General features: G+C 46.9%; 1 long non-coding RNA gene across 1 annotated transcript; it reads right to left on the reverse strand.

Annotated features, from left to right (window-relative positions):
- Window positions 1–6182: 6182 nt before the first annotated feature.
- On the reverse strand, window positions 6183–15857 carry LOC122693295. Its single transcript, XR_006340852.1, has 4 exons — window positions 15795–15857; window positions 12714–12828; window positions 9662–9842; window positions 6183–6481 (listed from the first exon to the last, which is right to left on the reverse strand). It is a non-coding gene; the product is annotated as an uncharacterized LOC122693295 (long non-coding RNA).
- Between the last annotated feature and the right edge of the window lie 2404 nt (window positions 15858–18261).

Genomic DNA, 18261 nt, shown 5'->3' on the forward strand with positions numbered 1-18261 from the left:
CATAGCCCACCAGGCTCCTCTGTCCATGGGATTCTCCAGGCAAGAATACTGGAGTGGGTTGCCATGCCCTCCTCCAGAGGATCTTCTCAACCCAGGGATTGAACCCAGGTCTCCTGCATTGCAGGCAGATTCTTTACTGTCTGAGCCACTAGGGAAGACAGCAAAGGCTCCACCACACTTGGGGGCAGGGCCATTTTGGAGGCAAAGTTGAAGGGATTCTCAGCGCCTTTAAATCCCTTATAACTGTCACATAGAAGCCCAGAATCTCTTCTTCCCACAGTACTACACTGAGAATGTTAACAGCCAGAGCTGGGCATAAAATCAGTGTTCAATAAATGCACACCCAAAGAATGTTAGCAGCCAGGGCTGGGCATGCTGTCAGTGCTCAATAAATGCACACCCAGTGCTCAATAAATGACCTGAAAAGGCACAGAATGTGTCTGCTTTCTGTGACCACACTCTACAGCATGGGCAACATGCGCAGTCTCAGCCCATCTCTCTCCAACGACCACTGGGAAGGGAAAATATTAATATGTTCCACCCTAATCAAATCTGGATAATTTCACTAGAAACCTTTCCATAATTTCATCAGCATTAAAGGATTACAATAGCAACAAATTAAACCAACAGGCATGAATTTAGTTGCTCAAGAGGAAAATGTAGCTTGATTTAGAAACGGATGTTACAGTTTATTAACCAATCTAAATTAATTCGATTTTGAGCCCCTGTTAAATATACATTAGGATGTATCACCCAGTAGCATAGCTGGCAGGGGGAGAGAAGGGCAAGGAAGGAAAAGAAGCAAGACCAACATAAGCTTGGTGCCTGCACACAAAATGGCGTGCTGCTTCCGCAGTTTCGGGCTGGGTGTTCAAACCTGGAGAAGGGGGTCCCAGCTGGGACTCCCAGTAGCACGAATCACAAACTCAATTTAAGCCAGCTTAAGCCAGAAAGAGGATTTATTGTCTCAATATCTGAAATTTTCAGGGCTTGTGAAGCTTCAGGTACAGCTGAATCCAGGTGCTCAGGGCCAATAGGAACTGATCTTTCTGCTTCTTAGTCTGTTTTCTTCTCTGGAGACTCTACTCTCCATCAAGATAACCATCAACGGCTCCAGATTTTTGTTCTACTGGCTTAGCCACCTGGCAGAGAGCTCATCCCACCCCCCAATTCCCAGATAAAGCTCTCATTGGCCTGGCCAAGGACATGAACCATTCTGATGGGCTAGACTTGGGCCCCTCACTCATCCTTGAGCTAGAGAGGAGAAGAGGATGGTCAGATCCATGTGGGGCAGGTGGACGAAGAGCAGGTGAGGGGCAGTTCCCCAAAGAGAAGGAGCAGAAGGGCAGTTACCAGTTTTGAAGATGGAGGAAAGGTCAATGGTCCTTCTAGAATGCAGGCCTCCTCCAGAAGCTGAAAGAGGCAAAGAACAAATTCTCCCCAGAGCCTCCAGGAGGAACCAGCCCTGCCGACACGATGATACTAGTCAGTAAGGCTCATTTCATAGAGGAATTTTTAAATTTTTATTTATTTCTTTTTGCCTGCCCTGGATCTTCATTGCACAGGATTTCTCTAGTTGTGGCAACTGAGGGGGCTACCCTCCCGTTACAGTGCATGGGCTTCTCACTGCAGTGGCTTCTCTTGTTGTAGACCACAGGCTCTGGGGTGTGCAGGCTTCAGTAGTTGTGGTACACAGGCTCCGCAGTTGCAGTTCCCAGGCTTTAGAAAGCCCAGGCTCAACAGCGGTGGTGCTCGGGCTTAGTGGCTCTGCGGCTCGTGAAATCTTCCAGGATCAGGGATGGAACCCCGGCCCCCTGCATTGGTAGGCAGATTCTTAACCACTGGACCACCAAGGAAGTGTAAGACTCATTTTGGACTTCTGACCACCAGAAAGGTAAGAGAATAAACATACACTTTGTTAAGTCACTAAGTTTTGGTGACCAGTCCCAGCAGTGAGAAGAAATGAATACATTTGTGTAAGAATATGCACTCCCCTTGGGCATGAGACACCAAACCCACTATAAAGGAGAGGAGACTTCAAAGACAATGGAGAGAAAATACTTTAGGTTGCAACAATTTCAGATCTACTAGGGTCCAGAAGGCAAAATTTGCCTGAATGGCTACCTTAATATATAAGCCATCAGAGACATCTCAGGCTGGGACTTCCCTGGTGGTCCAGTGGCTAAGACTCCAGACGCTCACGATGCAGGAGGCCCGGGGTTTGATCCCTGGTCAGGGAACTAGTGCCTCCATCCTGCATCCTGCATGCTGCAACTAAAACACCCCACGTGCCACAACTAAGACCTGGCACAACCAACGAAACAAATAACAATATTAAAAAAAAAAAATCCCAGGGTGCATGCAGGCTGTTTTGTGTTTGTTTTATTGGAGTGTAGTTGATTTACAATGCTGTGTCAGTTTCAGCGAAGTGAATCAGTTACACATATACACACAGCCACTCGTTTTTAGCTTCTCTTCCCATATAGGCCATTACAAAGCATCAGTAGTGTTCCCTATGCTATGCGATAGGCGCTTATTAGTTATCTAACTTATATATAGCAGTGTGTATATGACAATCTCAACCTCCCAATTTATCCCTCCTCCCCCGCCCACCCCCTGGCAACTACACGTTTGTTTTTTTACATCTGTAACTCTATTTCTGTTTTGTAGATAAGTTCATTGGCGCCCTTTTTTTAGATTCCCCATATAAGTGATATCACATGATATGTCTTTCTCTGTCTGACTTACTATGCAGGCCGTTTTTAACCAGGCCTTCACAGATCAGGGCACCCACTAGCAGCCACGGCTTTGACTATCGTCATCCCCTGGGGTCTCCTACTGCCGGGCACATGACTGACTGATTGACAGCCCCCTGCTGTGCTCTGAACCCACCCCGTGCTCCGAACATACCCTGTGCCCCATGGATGCGCCAGCCAATGACCCAGCATGGGAGGGAAATGAAGGTAAGATGTGGGAAATCCCGGCAAGATGTGGGATGCCCCCGATGGTGACCTTGGCTCCAGTGTTTCCCATCAGCCTGCACAAAAAACTCCCCCAGAACTGTGCTGAGGCCGGAGCCCACTCCTGCCTGACCCTCCTTGCTCGCCTCACTCCTACACAGAGGCCAGACCCACATCTCAGCCTGAAGCCTCCCCCACCTCCTCTTTTCCTCTTAGAGCTGTTTTTCCCAGTCACCGTCTTGCACATCTAATCTCACCCTTGACATCTTTTTTTTTTTTTTTTGCTTGCGGTGCCATGTGGCTGGCAGGATCTTAGTTCCCCAAGCAGGGATGGAACCCATGCCCACAGCTGAAATCCCGGGGTCCTAACCACTGGACTTTCAGGGAATTCTCTTGGCATCTTCTTAAAGGACCCAAACTGACCCAGCACTGTGAGCATTAGAAAGAGAGCCCCAGGTAGATGAATTACAAAAACCAGATGCTTCTTACAGGATAAGCAGCTGAGCAAGCAAGCCATACACAGACTGATAGCACCCAATGGGCACCTTTGTGCAGGGCACGACATATACACTGTGCATGGCAGGCTGCTGCGGACCGCTTGGCTGTAACGGGATTTTGGAGAGAACACCAACACAGGCAGTCCACGGAGCTCCCACCTCACTACTCGGTGGGGTGAGGGGGGACAGGAGAAGCCCAGGCACCCCCCTACACACACACAGGACCAAACACTTATCCCTACCCACCCCCTGGTAGCTGAGTGCAGACACTGTTCTCAGCAAGGACCACTTTGTGTGGCCTACACTGGGTTTTTGAGAACTTTGAATTGTTAGATGGCACCCTTTACAATGGAGAAGGGAATAGCAACCCACTCTAGTCTTTTCACCTGGAGAATCCCTGGTGGGCTACAGTCCACAGGGGCACAAAGAGTTGGACACAACTGAAATGACTTAGCACGCATGCATGCATGCACACACCTTTTACAAAGGAGAATTTTAGCTTTAGCTTCCCTTGAAAACTCAGCTGACCTGGTGCACAGAGTCCATGTCCCCTACATGGGCAGTGCCCCTTCACAGTGACTGAGTGTCCCAGCCGGCCACAGTCCTCCCCACACCCACCCACTCTAGTCCTGGGGGCCCTGGGGGTTTGCCAGTCTGGTGATCCCACTGACTTGCTGTGTGACCTTGGCCCAGCCGATGCCCCTTTCTGAGTCCTGCTAGCCTGTTCTTGCAACCAAGGGGGAAGGACAGGCTCTTCTCATCTTCCAGGGCCCTCCAGCTCCACACACTGACATTGCTGGGGAAGATGGAGAGGGAGATAAAGAGAGAATAGTTTTGTCTAATTGCCTCATTAAGCCCTCCTTGTTGGAAAGCCAGAAGTGGAGCAAGCTTCCTCTGTTTCATTGCTTGCCTGCATCCTCCCCAGCTGAATGATGCAGCTGAACACTGAGGGGCGGGGGAGAAGCCCGAACACAGAGGAGGGTTCCTTGGGAAGGGGCAGGACCTAGGCAAACTCAGGAACCATGAGATTCCCATCCCTGCCAGGGTTCTATTTGCCTGCACGGAACAGAACTGTCTCTCCAAAGACTGTTTTTTTTCGGTCGTGACTCAAAGCTTGATCTCCAGTCAAGGATTGAACCCGGGGCCCCGGCAGTGTAAGCACCAACTGGATCGCCAGGGAACTCCTGCCCCAACAGCCACTTAAGCAGCGTGGGATTTATATTTCTTTAGTGTACCAGTGATGGTAACAAATGCTACTATGGAACATGACCTACACAGGTGCCCAGGGCTGTTCTCAGCATGTTGTGAGATTAACTCACAGTAAAACATGTCCTGGGGTGAATAGCATCTCCTCTAAATTCACATCCACCTGGAACCTGTGAATGTGACCTCATTTGGAAAGAGGGAGTTTGCAGATGTCATCAAGTTCAGATGACATCATACCAACTGGGGTGGGCCCTTAGCCAATGACAAGTGTCCTCATAAGAAGAGAGAACATTGATGACAGAAACACAGAGGGAAGACAGTCATGTGTTGACAGAGGCAGAGACTCAAAAGATGCCTGAACAAGCCACAGAATGTCAAGGATGGCCGGCCACCACCAGAAGGTGGGAAGGGGCGTGGAACAGATTCTCCCCCGCTGATGCCAGAAGAAACCAACCTTGCCGACACCTTGATTTCAGATTTCTAGCCTCTACAACTGTAAGTGATTAGATTTCAGGTGTTTTAAGCCACTAAGTCTATGGCACTTTGATGTGGCACCCCAGAAATGACTACATTCCAAGCAGTGGGTTCTGTCATCATCCCTATTTACAGATGGGAAACTGAGGCACAGAGAAGGTAAGTAACCAGCGCAAAGTTGCACAGTCTGTAAGTAGTAGAGTCAGGGGGTTTTTGTGTGTGTTTTTTGAGGGGGCTGCATGGAATCTTAGTTGAAGCATGCAGGATCTTTGATCTTGGTTGCAGTATGCAGGATGTTTAGTTGCAGCATATGAACTCTTAGTTGCAGCATGTGGGATCTAGTTCCCTGACCAGGGGTTGAACCCAGGGCCACACTGGAAGTGCCGGAGTCTTAGCCACTGGGCCACCAGGGGAGCCCCTGAGTCAGGCTCCATCTTAAAGAATTTCTGCCAGAGAGGGAGGCGTGTGTGCAAGTAGACAGGCATCTGTGTGTACAGATGCGGTCAGGAACCTCTACAGGGTCACCTGTGTGTGCAACAGGGTGCACATGGTGCTAAGACACAGGATTTGACCCAAGTCCACAGAAAGTGTGTGTGAAGCGATGATGAATGAGCCAGGGGACCCGAGCCTCCACTGCATGATCACATGATCACATTACCAGCCCAGCTGGAAGAAGTATGGCCAGACTGATGGATGAGATGCTACTGACTGGGTTGGATGAGATTTAGCAAGTCAGAGCCTTTGCTGATGGGATAATCCCCAAGTGACTGTGCATGGAAGGAACTCTTGGGCTGGCCATCAGTATGGACCCTCAGGGACAGTGCTCACACAGAGAATGGGACCTCCTCAAAGACCAGGGTCTTCCCTCTGACCCCACCTCCCTTAGCCTATCCGAGCCTTTGTTTCTTCCTCTGTGAAATGGGGCCATGGATACACATAAGGTGGATGATCTCACAGACATTATGTTGAGTGGAAGAGGCTAAACACAAAAAAGCATCTTCTGAATGAGGCCATTTTAAAACATTTTTATATATTTATGATTTATTTATATTTGACTGCACTGGGTCTTCATTGCTGCATGTAGGCTTTTTCTAGTTTCAGCAACTAGAGGCTATTTTCTAGTTGTGGTGCCTGGGCTTCTCACTGTGGCAGCTTCTCTTCTTAGGGAGCGTGGGCTCTGGGGCTCACAGGCTCAGTAACTGTGGCACTCGGGCTTAGTTGCTTCCGCGGCACGTGGGATCTTCCCAGTCCAGGGATCAAACCCCTGTCCTATGCATTGGCAGGTGGATTCTTAACCACTGGACCACCAGGGAAGTCCATGGATGATGCCTTTAGTATTAAATTCTGCAATGAAACTCATATATGGGGAGAAAGTCAGAATAATGTTTCACTCAGCAGGGTGGGTGCCACTGATACAGCAAGAACATGAAGGAGCCTTCTGGGGGCTGGAAACGGTCTCTATCTTGAGCTGGGTGGCGGTTATTTGGGTGTATAAGAAACACATAGGAAATTCATCAAGCTGCACGATCAGGTTAGTTCCTTTTACATACATGTAAATGCACAGGTATGTACATTTTGTTGGAAGGAAGGAAGGAAGGCTGTTAACTTTTGGTCACTAATGTTCTGTGTTAAATCCTATAAAACAGATTGACAACCTTCTGGGGCTGGTACAACTTTTATTCCCACTTTACAATGAGGCAATGCCTCCAAGGATGTGCAGTTGGAATCTGGCAGATGGGCTCCAAGCCTGTGACCTTTTGTCCCTACTCTAGGGTTTCCTCCAAGTACCACATACTTTTTATACTATTTTGTTATTGTTCAGTTGCTAAGTCATGTCTGACTTTTTGCAACCCCATGGTCTGTGGCAGTCCAGGCTCTCCTGTCCTCCATTACCACCTGGAATTTGCTCAAACTCGTGTCCATTGAGCCTGTGATGTCATCCAACCATCTCGTCCTTGGTCGCCCCCTTCCCCTCCTGCCCTCAATGTTTCCCAGCATCAGGGTCTTTTCCAGTGAGTCGGCTCTTCCCACCAGGTGGCCAAAGTATTGGAGCTTCAGTTTCAGTATCAGTCCTTCCAATGAATATTCAGGACTAATTTACTTTAGGATTGACTGGCTTGATCTCCTTGAGTCCAGGGGACTCTAAATCATCTTCTCCAGCACCACAATTGAAAAACATCAATTCTTTGGCTCTCAGCCTTCTTTATGGTCCAACCCTCACATCCGTACAGGACTACTGGAAAAACCATAGGGATTTCACACTATGAATCCTTCCAAATACTGCCCTAATCTTCGCCAAGAGCTGTGTGGAGTTGCTCTGATGAAGCTTCATAGCAATGGCCCCCAAATCCTCCCCTGAACTCCAGGAGAAAATGACGTCATTGGAGGGCAATGAGTCAGGACCCTTCCTTAAAGGAGGGCTCCCCACCCTGGCAGCACTGTAGCAGAAGAGTGTTCTAGTTGTCCTCCCAAATCCAGTGGCCCCTTCTTCCTTAGTAATAGAAACTCTGAATTTTAGCTGGGTGCACAGCTGGCAGGAATAAAGACAACATTCTCCAGACTCCCTTGCAGCTAGGTATGCTGGAACTCAGTCCTGAAACAGAGTCCTCTTAAAACTGAGTTCCCTTACTGAGTTTATGATTAATATCTCTATCCCAAACTTTATTCCCTTTCTTGTGCCCTCTGACCTCAGTCTTGTGCTCTAATTGAACACTAATCACCCAAAGTCAGATGCTAAAATTGCAGTTGTTAATACCAGTAATGTACTAAAAACTGCTCTTATCTTATAGATCTCATCATTAATGTACAAACTTGGGTTTTTTTCTCCAGGGCATGATGAGCTCACAAACCCCCAAGCCATGGATCACTTGGTCAGAAAATCATAAAGTAGAGACATTCTGACTCCTGAAACTGTGATTAAGAAATGTCACACGATGATGATTAATCTCAGCCTCTTTTGTTCTTCCCCTTAAAAAAAAAAAAAAAACACCTAATTCAAAGACCAAGGTGGAGTTGATCTAAGGCTTGTCTCCCACTCCCTTGCTTGGTGCTCTTTGATAATCTTTACATTGCTGCAAACTGCCACTGTCAGAGTCTGGCTTCCTACACTGCAGGTACACAAGCCCTTTGTTCCATTTCAGTACTGGCTACCAAGATGTAACTGGAAGTGATATCTTTGATGGCTGGGGAGGATCCTTAAAGGATAAATGGTTATCTTCTGGATTTTTCCTTTCTTCTGTCTGGAATTCAGATGTGATGACTGGAGCTGCAGCAGCCCTTGTAGTCCATGAGATGTAAGCCACAACTCCCTCCTAATTTTGTTTTCTTCTGAGAAGTAAACTTCTATTTTGTCTAGGAGTTCTCTGTCAAATGTTTTTCTAACTCATAATGACAATAAAGTGTCCAAGCAGTCACTGGGTTCCAAGGTTTTGGAGATAGCCTCCAAGTAGCCTTGTTTTGGTTGAAAGGAAATGATTTTTTCTTGAGGGCATTCCTGAGGCCTTTAGCACTGATCGCAGAGGTGGCACTTGGAATGACAGAAGGACCCCACCATGTTTATATATGAACTCATATGTACAGGCAATGTGATTTAAATTTTTCTAACACATCAAATGTTTCCCACCTTGGGGGAAAATAGCTCAAATAGCAAACTAGACTTCAGCAGCTATTACATCATCCCTATTCCAAATTCACTTTGTCAATATCTTGTAAATTGCAAATTATTTCCAACATAGGGTAATGTTATTAACAGTAACAGATTGTATATCCCCAACCACTCAAATTAAGCAGACATTAACATTTTGCCAAATTTGCATCAGATCTCTCTCTCTTTACAGAATTAAAAGGTTGCAGATCCAGCTAAAACCCTCCTCCTCCCACAAGTACACAGAGCATCCTCTCCTCCTACACTGCCCCCACCCTGCGACCGCCACTAGCCTCCAAACCCGGAGTTGGCAGATAACACTCCTATACTCTTAATACTTCTCCTACACATAACGTCTCCATAAACCACAGGCTGTGGTAAAAACCACTTTCTTACTCCAATTAGTTAAAGTCATTTGCTCGTACATAGTTGAAGCCATCATTTTATGACAATTTATGTAAGACTACTGGGCCCATTGGGAGGATATAGGTCTTTGGGGAAATTTTATTCCACAAATATTGCCCAAAGACATATGTGCTATTTTATTTTTCTCTAGTCCATGTTACAGTAATTGTGTAAGTTATTCAAATGAAAAGAAACAGCTGAACTGTATACCAGCTGAAAATATCCTGTGCACCACCAACAGTACACTATCAATTGGGAACACAGTCTAACCAGTCCCAGAGACTAGTAACCAGAGAGCTAACTTCTGTGATCCCAGTCTCCTCTGAAGGTCAGCCAAACCAGAACATTCCAGACACTTCTGATCGTACCCTGTGACAATAAAAATAAAATTTGAGCACCAACCTCCGTGATAACAAATATTTCTTAACTTGTAATTTATGCATCTTGTGTTACCCGGCCGTTTTCTTACCACTTACCTGTGTTACTAGAATTATCCTCCATCTGCCGCTTCTCTGCAGGGAGATGTTTAAGCCACTTGTCCATTTCGTGAGGGTTACTTCAGTTAATCCCTGTTACCTTCATCTTAAAGTCGCTAGCCCAGGCTTATTCACGCTACAGTTGTGACCAGTGTGGAGGGCACCCCTCCAACCCCAGGTGCTTGAGGGAAAAAAATAAGCATTTATCGAATGTTTACTGTTCCAAGCCTGTTCTAAGCTGCTTTCCTCAGACTAATTTATTTAATCCTCACAACAGCCCAAGAGGTGGTATTATTATTATCCTCATTTACAATTGAAGCTCAGAGAGGTTGAGAAAAGATCAAGGTCACAGAGCTGTCCAAGGGGAGGCGGGAATTAAATCCAGGCGGACCAGTTTTCAGCCCACACACTTGCCAATGCTCTTTAGTCTTCCTACAGAAGAAATGGCCTGCCAATGCAGGAGATGCAAGAGAAGCTTGTTCGATCCCTGGATCAGGAAGGTCCCCTGGAGGAGGAAATGGCAACCCACTCCAGTATTCTTGCCTGGAGAATTCTGTGGACAGAGGAGCCTGGTGGGCTATAGTCCATAGGGTTGCAGAGAGTCAGACACGTCTGAGTGACTGAACATGCACTGTTTTCTAAGGCATCTTGGGAAGGGATATGACATGAGATCAGCCAACATTTGGTCTGAGAGAGGGGGCACCCATAACAAATCAAACTTAAATCTTATAAAGAATCTTTACCTGTAGATTACATTCTAAAGTGAATCAATAAGAGACTTCCCTGGTGGTCCATGGTTAAGAATCCACCTTCCAATGCATGGGACATGGGTTTGATCCTGAGTCCAGGAGGATCCCACGTGCTACAGGGCAACTAAGCCTGTGCACCACAATTACAGAAGTCTCTGCACCCTAGAGCTGGTGCTCCACAATGAGAAGCCACCGCAGTGAGAAGCCCACTCACCTCATCTGGAGAGTAACCCCTTGCTTGCAGGAACTAGAGAAAGCCTGAGTATAGCAACAAAGACCCAGTGCATCCAAAAAGAGTAAATAAATAAAGTTTTGAAAAATAAAGTGAACCAGTGAATATTAATAAAAAATTAATATAATCAAAGTTATCCTTAAATCACCCATAAGATAAGTAGTAGACCATGTCATGGGAAGTATAGCACAGTAAGTGATTCCTCTATTGTGTGTGGGTCATTGCCTGCTTGCTCTACCCTAGACACCTAAAACCTTTATTTGCTGAGCTTTCAATCTGCTGGCTTCTTCCCAGGGTCAGCCAATGGGATGCATTGTTTGGAATTGGAGGACCGAAGGAAGGAAGCGTCCAGAATATTTCTACCCATCTTTCTTATTTGGTGTTTTTTAGCTTTGCAGCTTGTGGGATCTTAGTTCCCCAACCAGGGGTTGAATCCCTGCCCTTGCAATGGAAGCATGGTGTCCTAACCACTGGACTGCCAGGGAATTCCTTCCTTTGGTGGTTTTCTCCAGCAGCAGCTACATCTCTATTGTGTCTCTAGCTCTTGCCAGATGGCCCTGCCAAGACTCTAGTTCCACTGGATGACCCAAGCTCCTAATTCGGGTACCACCATCTCCTCCATCTCTCTAGTTTAGCAATGGCAGTGGCTTCCTATTGTTACTGACTGCTGGGCTTCTCAGCTTTTCCATCACCTGCGTGACCAAATCCTTGCATTTAAATCCTTTTGTTAAAACACCTAGAATGGTTTCTGCTTTCCTGATTGGACCCTGACAGATACACATCGAACAATGTGTATGTCTGAGGGCCAATCATATCAAAAACATGTACCTTTGGATGGCATGCCAAGTACAGACAAGTGGAGTGACTGGAACTCCCAGATATGACAGATGGCAGTGAAAATTGGGACAGCTGCTTTGCCAAACTGTCAGTAGCTACTAGAGCAAGCCCACGCCCAGTATATGATTCAGCAATCCCCATTCCAGACATGCACCCAAGAAAAATGAGAACAAATGACCATTCAAAGACATAAACAAAAACATCCATAGAGGCTTTCTCTGAAATAGCCCCATGCTGAAAACAACTCAATGTCCATCAGCATTAAAATGAAAAATAAATTTTGATCTATTCACACAAGTGAAAACTGCACAGAAATTGTAAAAGATCAAAGAGTCAGTTTACATGTCAACATGAGTGACTGTCATTGCCAATGGAAAGCAGAAGCAGGACATTGTGGCTTTAAGAGCTCATACATACTCTGTCATTTCACTTCAGTGACATTTGGGAACCGGTGCAAGTTACCTATGGTGATGCAGGTCCCAGTAAGGGCGACCTCTGGAGGGGAGGGGTGGCTCTGTTGAGCAAACTCTAGGTGATTGAAATCTTCCACATCTTGATGAGGATGCTAATGACATTGGTGTAAAGATGTAAAATCCATCCAACTACACACTTCAGATCTGTACACCTTCCTGTGTATTATTCTTCTAGTCAAAGCTGTGGTTTTTCTGGTAGTCATGTATGGATGTGAGAGTTGGACCATAAAGAAAGCTGAGTGCTGAAGAATTGATGCTTTTGTACTGTGGTGTTGGAGAAGATTTTTGAAAGTCCTTTGGATAGCAAGGAGATCCAACCAATCCATCCTAAAGGAAATCAGCCCTGAATATTCATTGGAAGGACTGATGCTGAAGCTGAAACTCCAATACTTTGGCCACCTGATGCGAAGAACTGACTCATTAGAAAAGACCCTAATTCTGGGAAAGATTGAAGGCAGGAGGAGAAGGAGATGACAGAGGATGAGATGGTTGGATGGCATCACTGACTCAATGGATATGAGTTTGAGTAAGTTCCAGGAGTTGGTGATGGACAGGGAAGCCTGGCGTGCAAAGAGTCAGACATGACTGAGCAACTGAACTGAACTGAAAGTGTTTAAAAATTCTTCACTTTGAACATGAATTTCTCTTTTAGCATAACAATATAGCCAATGAGTGACATAATCGGGGCCGGGGCGGGGTACAAAAGGTGGTCTCTCCCCCTCCATCTCCACAAGCAGAGATGTGAACAAATGCTTACATACCCACGTTCACAGCAGCAGTGGTCACAATAGCCAAAAGGTGAAAACAACCCAAGGGTCCTCCAGTGGATGAACAGAATATTGTTTGGCCATAAAAAGTAATGAAGCTGTTGTGAACCTAAAAAATAAAGTCTATTTAAAATATATATATATACATAGAGAGAGAGAGAGCATGTGTATATGAGGTGGGGGGAAAGGAATAAAGTACAGATACATCCTATGGCATGGATGGACCTCAAAAATATGATACTGAGGCAAAAGGACAAATAGCCTATGATTCCAGCGTATGAATTTTGTGGGGGAAGCAAACATTCAGTTGATAGCATATAAGCTCTCAGTGCTCAGTGGTGTCTGAATCTTTGTGACCCCACGGACTATAGCCAGGCTCTTCTGCCTATGGGATTTCTCAGGCAAGAATACTGTAATGGGTTGCCATTTCCTTCTCCAGGGGATCTTCCTGACTTAGGGATTGAACCCACCTCACCTGGATCAAATCCAGGCAGATTCTTTATCACTGAGCCACCTGGGAATCTCATAGCATGGTATATTTTACTACAATGAAAAAATAAAGCCCCCCCCAAAAAAAAAAAAAACCCACACTGTACAATAAAACACACACATGCACAAACCCTGACCTGCCTGGCTGAAGACAGGAATGACCTTGGTGCAATTTACGCTCCAGAGCCCAGAGCCCTGCGTGGAAGCAGGCTGAGACCACATGCTTATTTTCCCTGTGTTTTTCATGTGCTCCATCCTGCCTCCCTTTGCCACCTTTTCCCTCTATAAATCACTCCTGTAAGAATCCCTCTCTTGGGTTGCAATTATAAGGTGATCCAGGAAGGCCTTGCATGAACCCATCGGCGTCGGAAACTTTGAGGAGGAGGAGTTGAAATCTCTTGTTTCAGAGAAAGGGAAACAGAGGAGCAGAGAAGAGCTTTGACTTGGCCAAGATTCTGCAGGAGCAGGAGACTACACAAGGCTCAGACCCACAGCCCTTGGCATCCTGCCTCTCCATGCCCTTCTTTACTTGTGACAGGTTCTGCGTGGCCATTTAGGTATAAAGCTGGTGCAACATCAGCCTGTCCCCAGAGGGCCAGAAGTCCTTCACAAGCCTGTGGAAAATCTGGTTTGAGAGCTAATGGCCAGAAACGGCCAGGAAGGACAGGCCCCTGCTCCCCGGGACCTGCCCTGGGGCCCCGCTTAACAGAAGCGAACCTTGTCTTATTAAATCCACAGTCGGCACATTTGCCCCAGACTCTGACCTCAGGAGCACGGCCCCTTGACCTCACCCAGGGGTTACCAGCTGAAGCTGGGGCCACAGAGCACAAGAAGTGGGGGAAGGCTGAGGGAAGCAAAAGACCCAGGACCTGCAGTGGGAAGTCTCATTTCTGGGTGGCAGAGAGAAAGAAGTTGTCCCTGTTGTTTAGTTGCTAAGTCGTGTCTGACTCATTGTGACCCCATGGACTGCAGCCCACCAGACTTTGTACATGGGATTTGTAGCTCAGATGGTAAAGAATCTGCCTGCATGGAGAAGGAAACGGCAACCCACTCCAGTATTCTTGCCTGGAAAAGTCCAGGGACAGAGGAGCCTGGCGGGCTGCAGTCCATGGGATTACATGACTGAGCATGTGTGCACAAGGGGGGAGGGAGATGGGTTGGTGGCAATAGTGGTAGAACTAAAACAAAACAAAAAAAGAATCTGCCTGCAATGCAGGAGTCCCGGGTTCGATCCCTGGGTCGGGAAGATCCCCTGGGGAAGGGAATGGCAATCCACTCCAGTATTCTTGCCTGGAGAATTCCATGCACAGAAGAGTCTGGCGACTTACAGTCCATAGGGTCACAAAGAGTCAGACACGACTGAGCGACTAACGACTTACTACTACTAGGCGAGAATACTGGAGTGGGTTGCCATTTCCTCCTCCATGGGATCTTCCCGACCCAGGGATTGAACCCACATCTCTTTCCTCTCACTGGCAGCTGGGTCCTTTACCACTGAGCCACCAGAGAGCAAGCAGGGGGCGGTTCTCAAAGACACACACAAGTCCAGGTTGAAATCTCCACTTTCTGTGCCAAAACAGTCACTGTGTACAAACACAAACTATTGTGTCCCCAGACAGCACTAACCGAGTGTCTTTTGCAAGGACTGGTGACAGGACAGTGCACTAAAATAATTAAGACTTTTGCATGTGAAAGGAGAGGGAGGGGAAGAAGGAAGCAGATCTTATTTGATTATTTATAGTAAATAGCACAGGGCTTCCCTGGTAGCTCAGATGGTAAAGAATCTACCTCCAATGTGGGAGACCAGGGTTCCATCCCTGGGTCAGGAAGATTCCCTGGAGAAGGGAATGGCCACCCACTCCAGTATTCTTGCCTGGAGAATTCCATGGACACAGGTGCCTGGCAGGCTACAGTCCATTGGGTCACAACAAGTCGGACACAACTGAGTGACTAACACACACACAGTAAACAGCAGGAGATAAGTTGGATAAAGAGAAAGCATGCCAGTTTTTGTTTGTTTTTTTTTACCAGAGAGGGGGCAGCCACTCCTGGTTAGAGCTGTGAAGTGATTTATGGCCAGACCCGAGCTTCTTAGCCATGGAGGAAACAGACCTTGCCGGACAAGAATTTGAGAAAGATCGGCAGGCTCTATTTGACCAAGGGCAGCCCTAAGCTGGCTGGTGGAATCTGGGTCTCCTTCCATCATAGTCAAGTGTGAACACTGTAAAGGTGGCAAAGATGTTCCAAATATAGTCCTCCATAACCTACTAGTATTGAGAGAAGGCGGCATAGGGAGAAGGGAAGACCACATGTTCAGTTCAGTTTAGTCGCTCAGTCGTGTCCGACTCTTTGCGACCCCATGAATCGCAGCACGCCAGGCCTCCTTGTCCATCACCAACTCCTGGAGTTTACTCAAACTCATGTCCACGTGTTAAGCACCTACTATGTTTGTGTTGGGTGATTTATCAGGATGTGTTTTATTGCCTGTGGTTGAATGTTCAGTAAATCTTTAGTGAACACCTACTATAAGCTGCAGAACAAACAACCACAGAAGCTCAGTGCAGAACACAATAAACATCAACTTACCTGGGTACTAAAGCTAGGGCAGGCTTCAGCAGTACGTGAACCAAGAACTTTCAGATGTACAAGCCGGGTTTTGAAGAGGCAGAGGAAACAGAGATCAAATTGTCAACATTCACTGGATCATGGAGAAAGCAAGGCAGTTCCAGAAAAACATCTACTTCTGCTTCATTGACTATGCTAAACCCCTTGACTGTGTAGATCACAACAAACTATGGAAAATTCTTAAAGAGATGGGAATACCAGACCACCTTACCTGTCTCTTGAGAAACCTATATGCAGGTCAAGAATCAAGTTAGAACTGGACATGGAACAACTGACTGGTTCAAAACTGGGAAAGGATTTCAAGTAGGCCTATGTGTTGTCACCCTGCTTATTTAACGTGTGTGCAGAGTACATCATGTGAAGTGCCAGGCTGGAATCACATGCTGGAATCAAGATTTTTAGGAGAAATATCAACAATCTCAGATATGCAGATGATGCTACTTCAATGGCAGAAAGTGAAAAGGAACTAAAGTGCCTCTTGATGAGGGTGAAAGAAGAGTGAAAATGCTGTTTTAGAACTCAACATTAAAAAAACTAAAATCACAGCATCCAATCCTATAATTTCATGGCAAACAGAAGGGGGGAAAATTGGAAGCAGTGACAGATTTTATTTTCTTGAACTCCAAAAATCACCGTGGACAGTGACTGCAGCCATGAAATGAAAAGGCACTTGCTCCTTGGAAGGAGAGCTATGACAAAGTTAGACAGCATATTAAAAAGCAGAGACATTACTTTGCTGACAAAGGTCCATATAGTCAAAGCTATGATTTTTCCAGTAGTCATGTACAGATATGAGCATTAGATCATAAAGAACGCTGAGCGCCAAACAACTGATGCTTTCAAATTGTGCTGCAGAAGACTCCTGAGAGTCCCTTGGACTGCAAGGAGATCAAACCAGTCAATCCTATAGAAAATCAACCCTGAATATTCATTGGAAGGACTGCTGCTAAAGCTGAAGCTCCAATACTTGGGCCACTTGTTGCGAAGGGCCAACTCATTGGAAATGACCCTGATGCTGGGAAAGACGGAAGGCAAAAGAAGAAGGGGGGTGATAGAGGAGGAGATAGATAGTATCACCCACTCAGTGGACATGAAATTGAGCAAACTCTGGGAGATACTGGAGGACAGAGGAGCCTGACATGCTGGAGTCCATGAGGTCACAAAGAGTCGGACACGACTTAGCGACTGAACAACAACCACAAGGGTGGCCAGGACCAGCTACTCTAGGCTAGCTCACCTGGCAGGCTCTGGAGGTGTCACCGGGACAGGCTCTTGCCTCTGCAGTTCCCCTAATGGAGCGGCTCAGAGGCTCAGCTCTCTTCTCCTCTCTCTGGGACCAGCATCTTCTCCTCATGGGGATGAAAGAGAAGCAAAATCGCACGCAAAATCAAGCAAGGATAAACTAGGACCTGGCACTAGGTTAAAGCCAAAATCAAGCAGTAGAAAAGCAAAAATGGGCTTCTCTGATAGCTCAGTTGATAAAGAATCCGCCTGCAATGCAGGAGACTGCGGTTTGATTCCCGGGTTGGGACAATCCCCTGGAGAAGGAATAGGCTACCGGCCCCAGTATTTTTGAGCTTTTCTTGCGGCACAGCAGGTAAAGAATCTGCTTGCAAGGCAGGAGACGTGAGTTCGATCCCTGGGTTGGGAAGATCCCCTGGAGGAAGGAAAGGCGACCCACTCCAGTATTCTGGCCTGGAGAATTCCATTGACTGTATAGTCTCCAAGAGTTGACACGATTGAGTGACTTTCGCTTTCACTCTCCGCCCCTATAGTGGGAGGGGCTGGGCAGTGGGCGGGGCCATGTGAGTGGGAGGGGCTGGGCAGTGGGAGGAGCTGGAAAGGCGCGACGACAAGGAGGGCAAGGAGTGGAGGCCCAAGTCAAAATAGGGCACTTGCACATCCTCTCTGCCAGACTCTGCCGTTTGCTTGAGGAGCCCATTGTTTATTAGACACTGAATGTGGGCCACTTATTCATACATTCCGCAAATATTTACTGAGTGCCTGCCAGCCAGCACTGTGGAACCAGCACGGTGGAGTGCTGAAGAAACACTTGTCAACAAAAGCTGATAAGTCACTGCCCTGGTGGACTTCACAGGGCGTGTAGGGGGAGGAGGTCAGGAAACAATGCACCCCGTGCATGACCGTTGGCTGTGATTAGCATTCTAAACAAGAGGCGCTTGTGCTAGGGGAGCCTCTATAATAAGGGACCTGACCCAGCCTTGGGGGCTAAGGGAAGACTCTCCCAAGAAAAAGATGATGGCACTGAAACTTGAGAGATGTGTTGTAATGCCCTTGTGAAGAGGGAAGGGAAAACATCCTGGGCTGGGCTCTCAGCAGTGCAGAGGTCTTGCAAGGAGAACTTTGCCTGCAGAGGCAAAGAAGGGTGGGGAGGCCAGTGGGGGACGCACAAGGGCAGATGACTTGC

The sequence above is a fragment of the Cervus elaphus genome, chromosome 5, assembly GCF_910594005.1.
Source record: "Cervus elaphus chromosome 5, mCerEla1.1, whole genome shotgun sequence".
Lineage (NCBI taxonomy): Eukaryota > Metazoa > Chordata > Mammalia > Artiodactyla > Cervidae > Cervus > Cervus elaphus.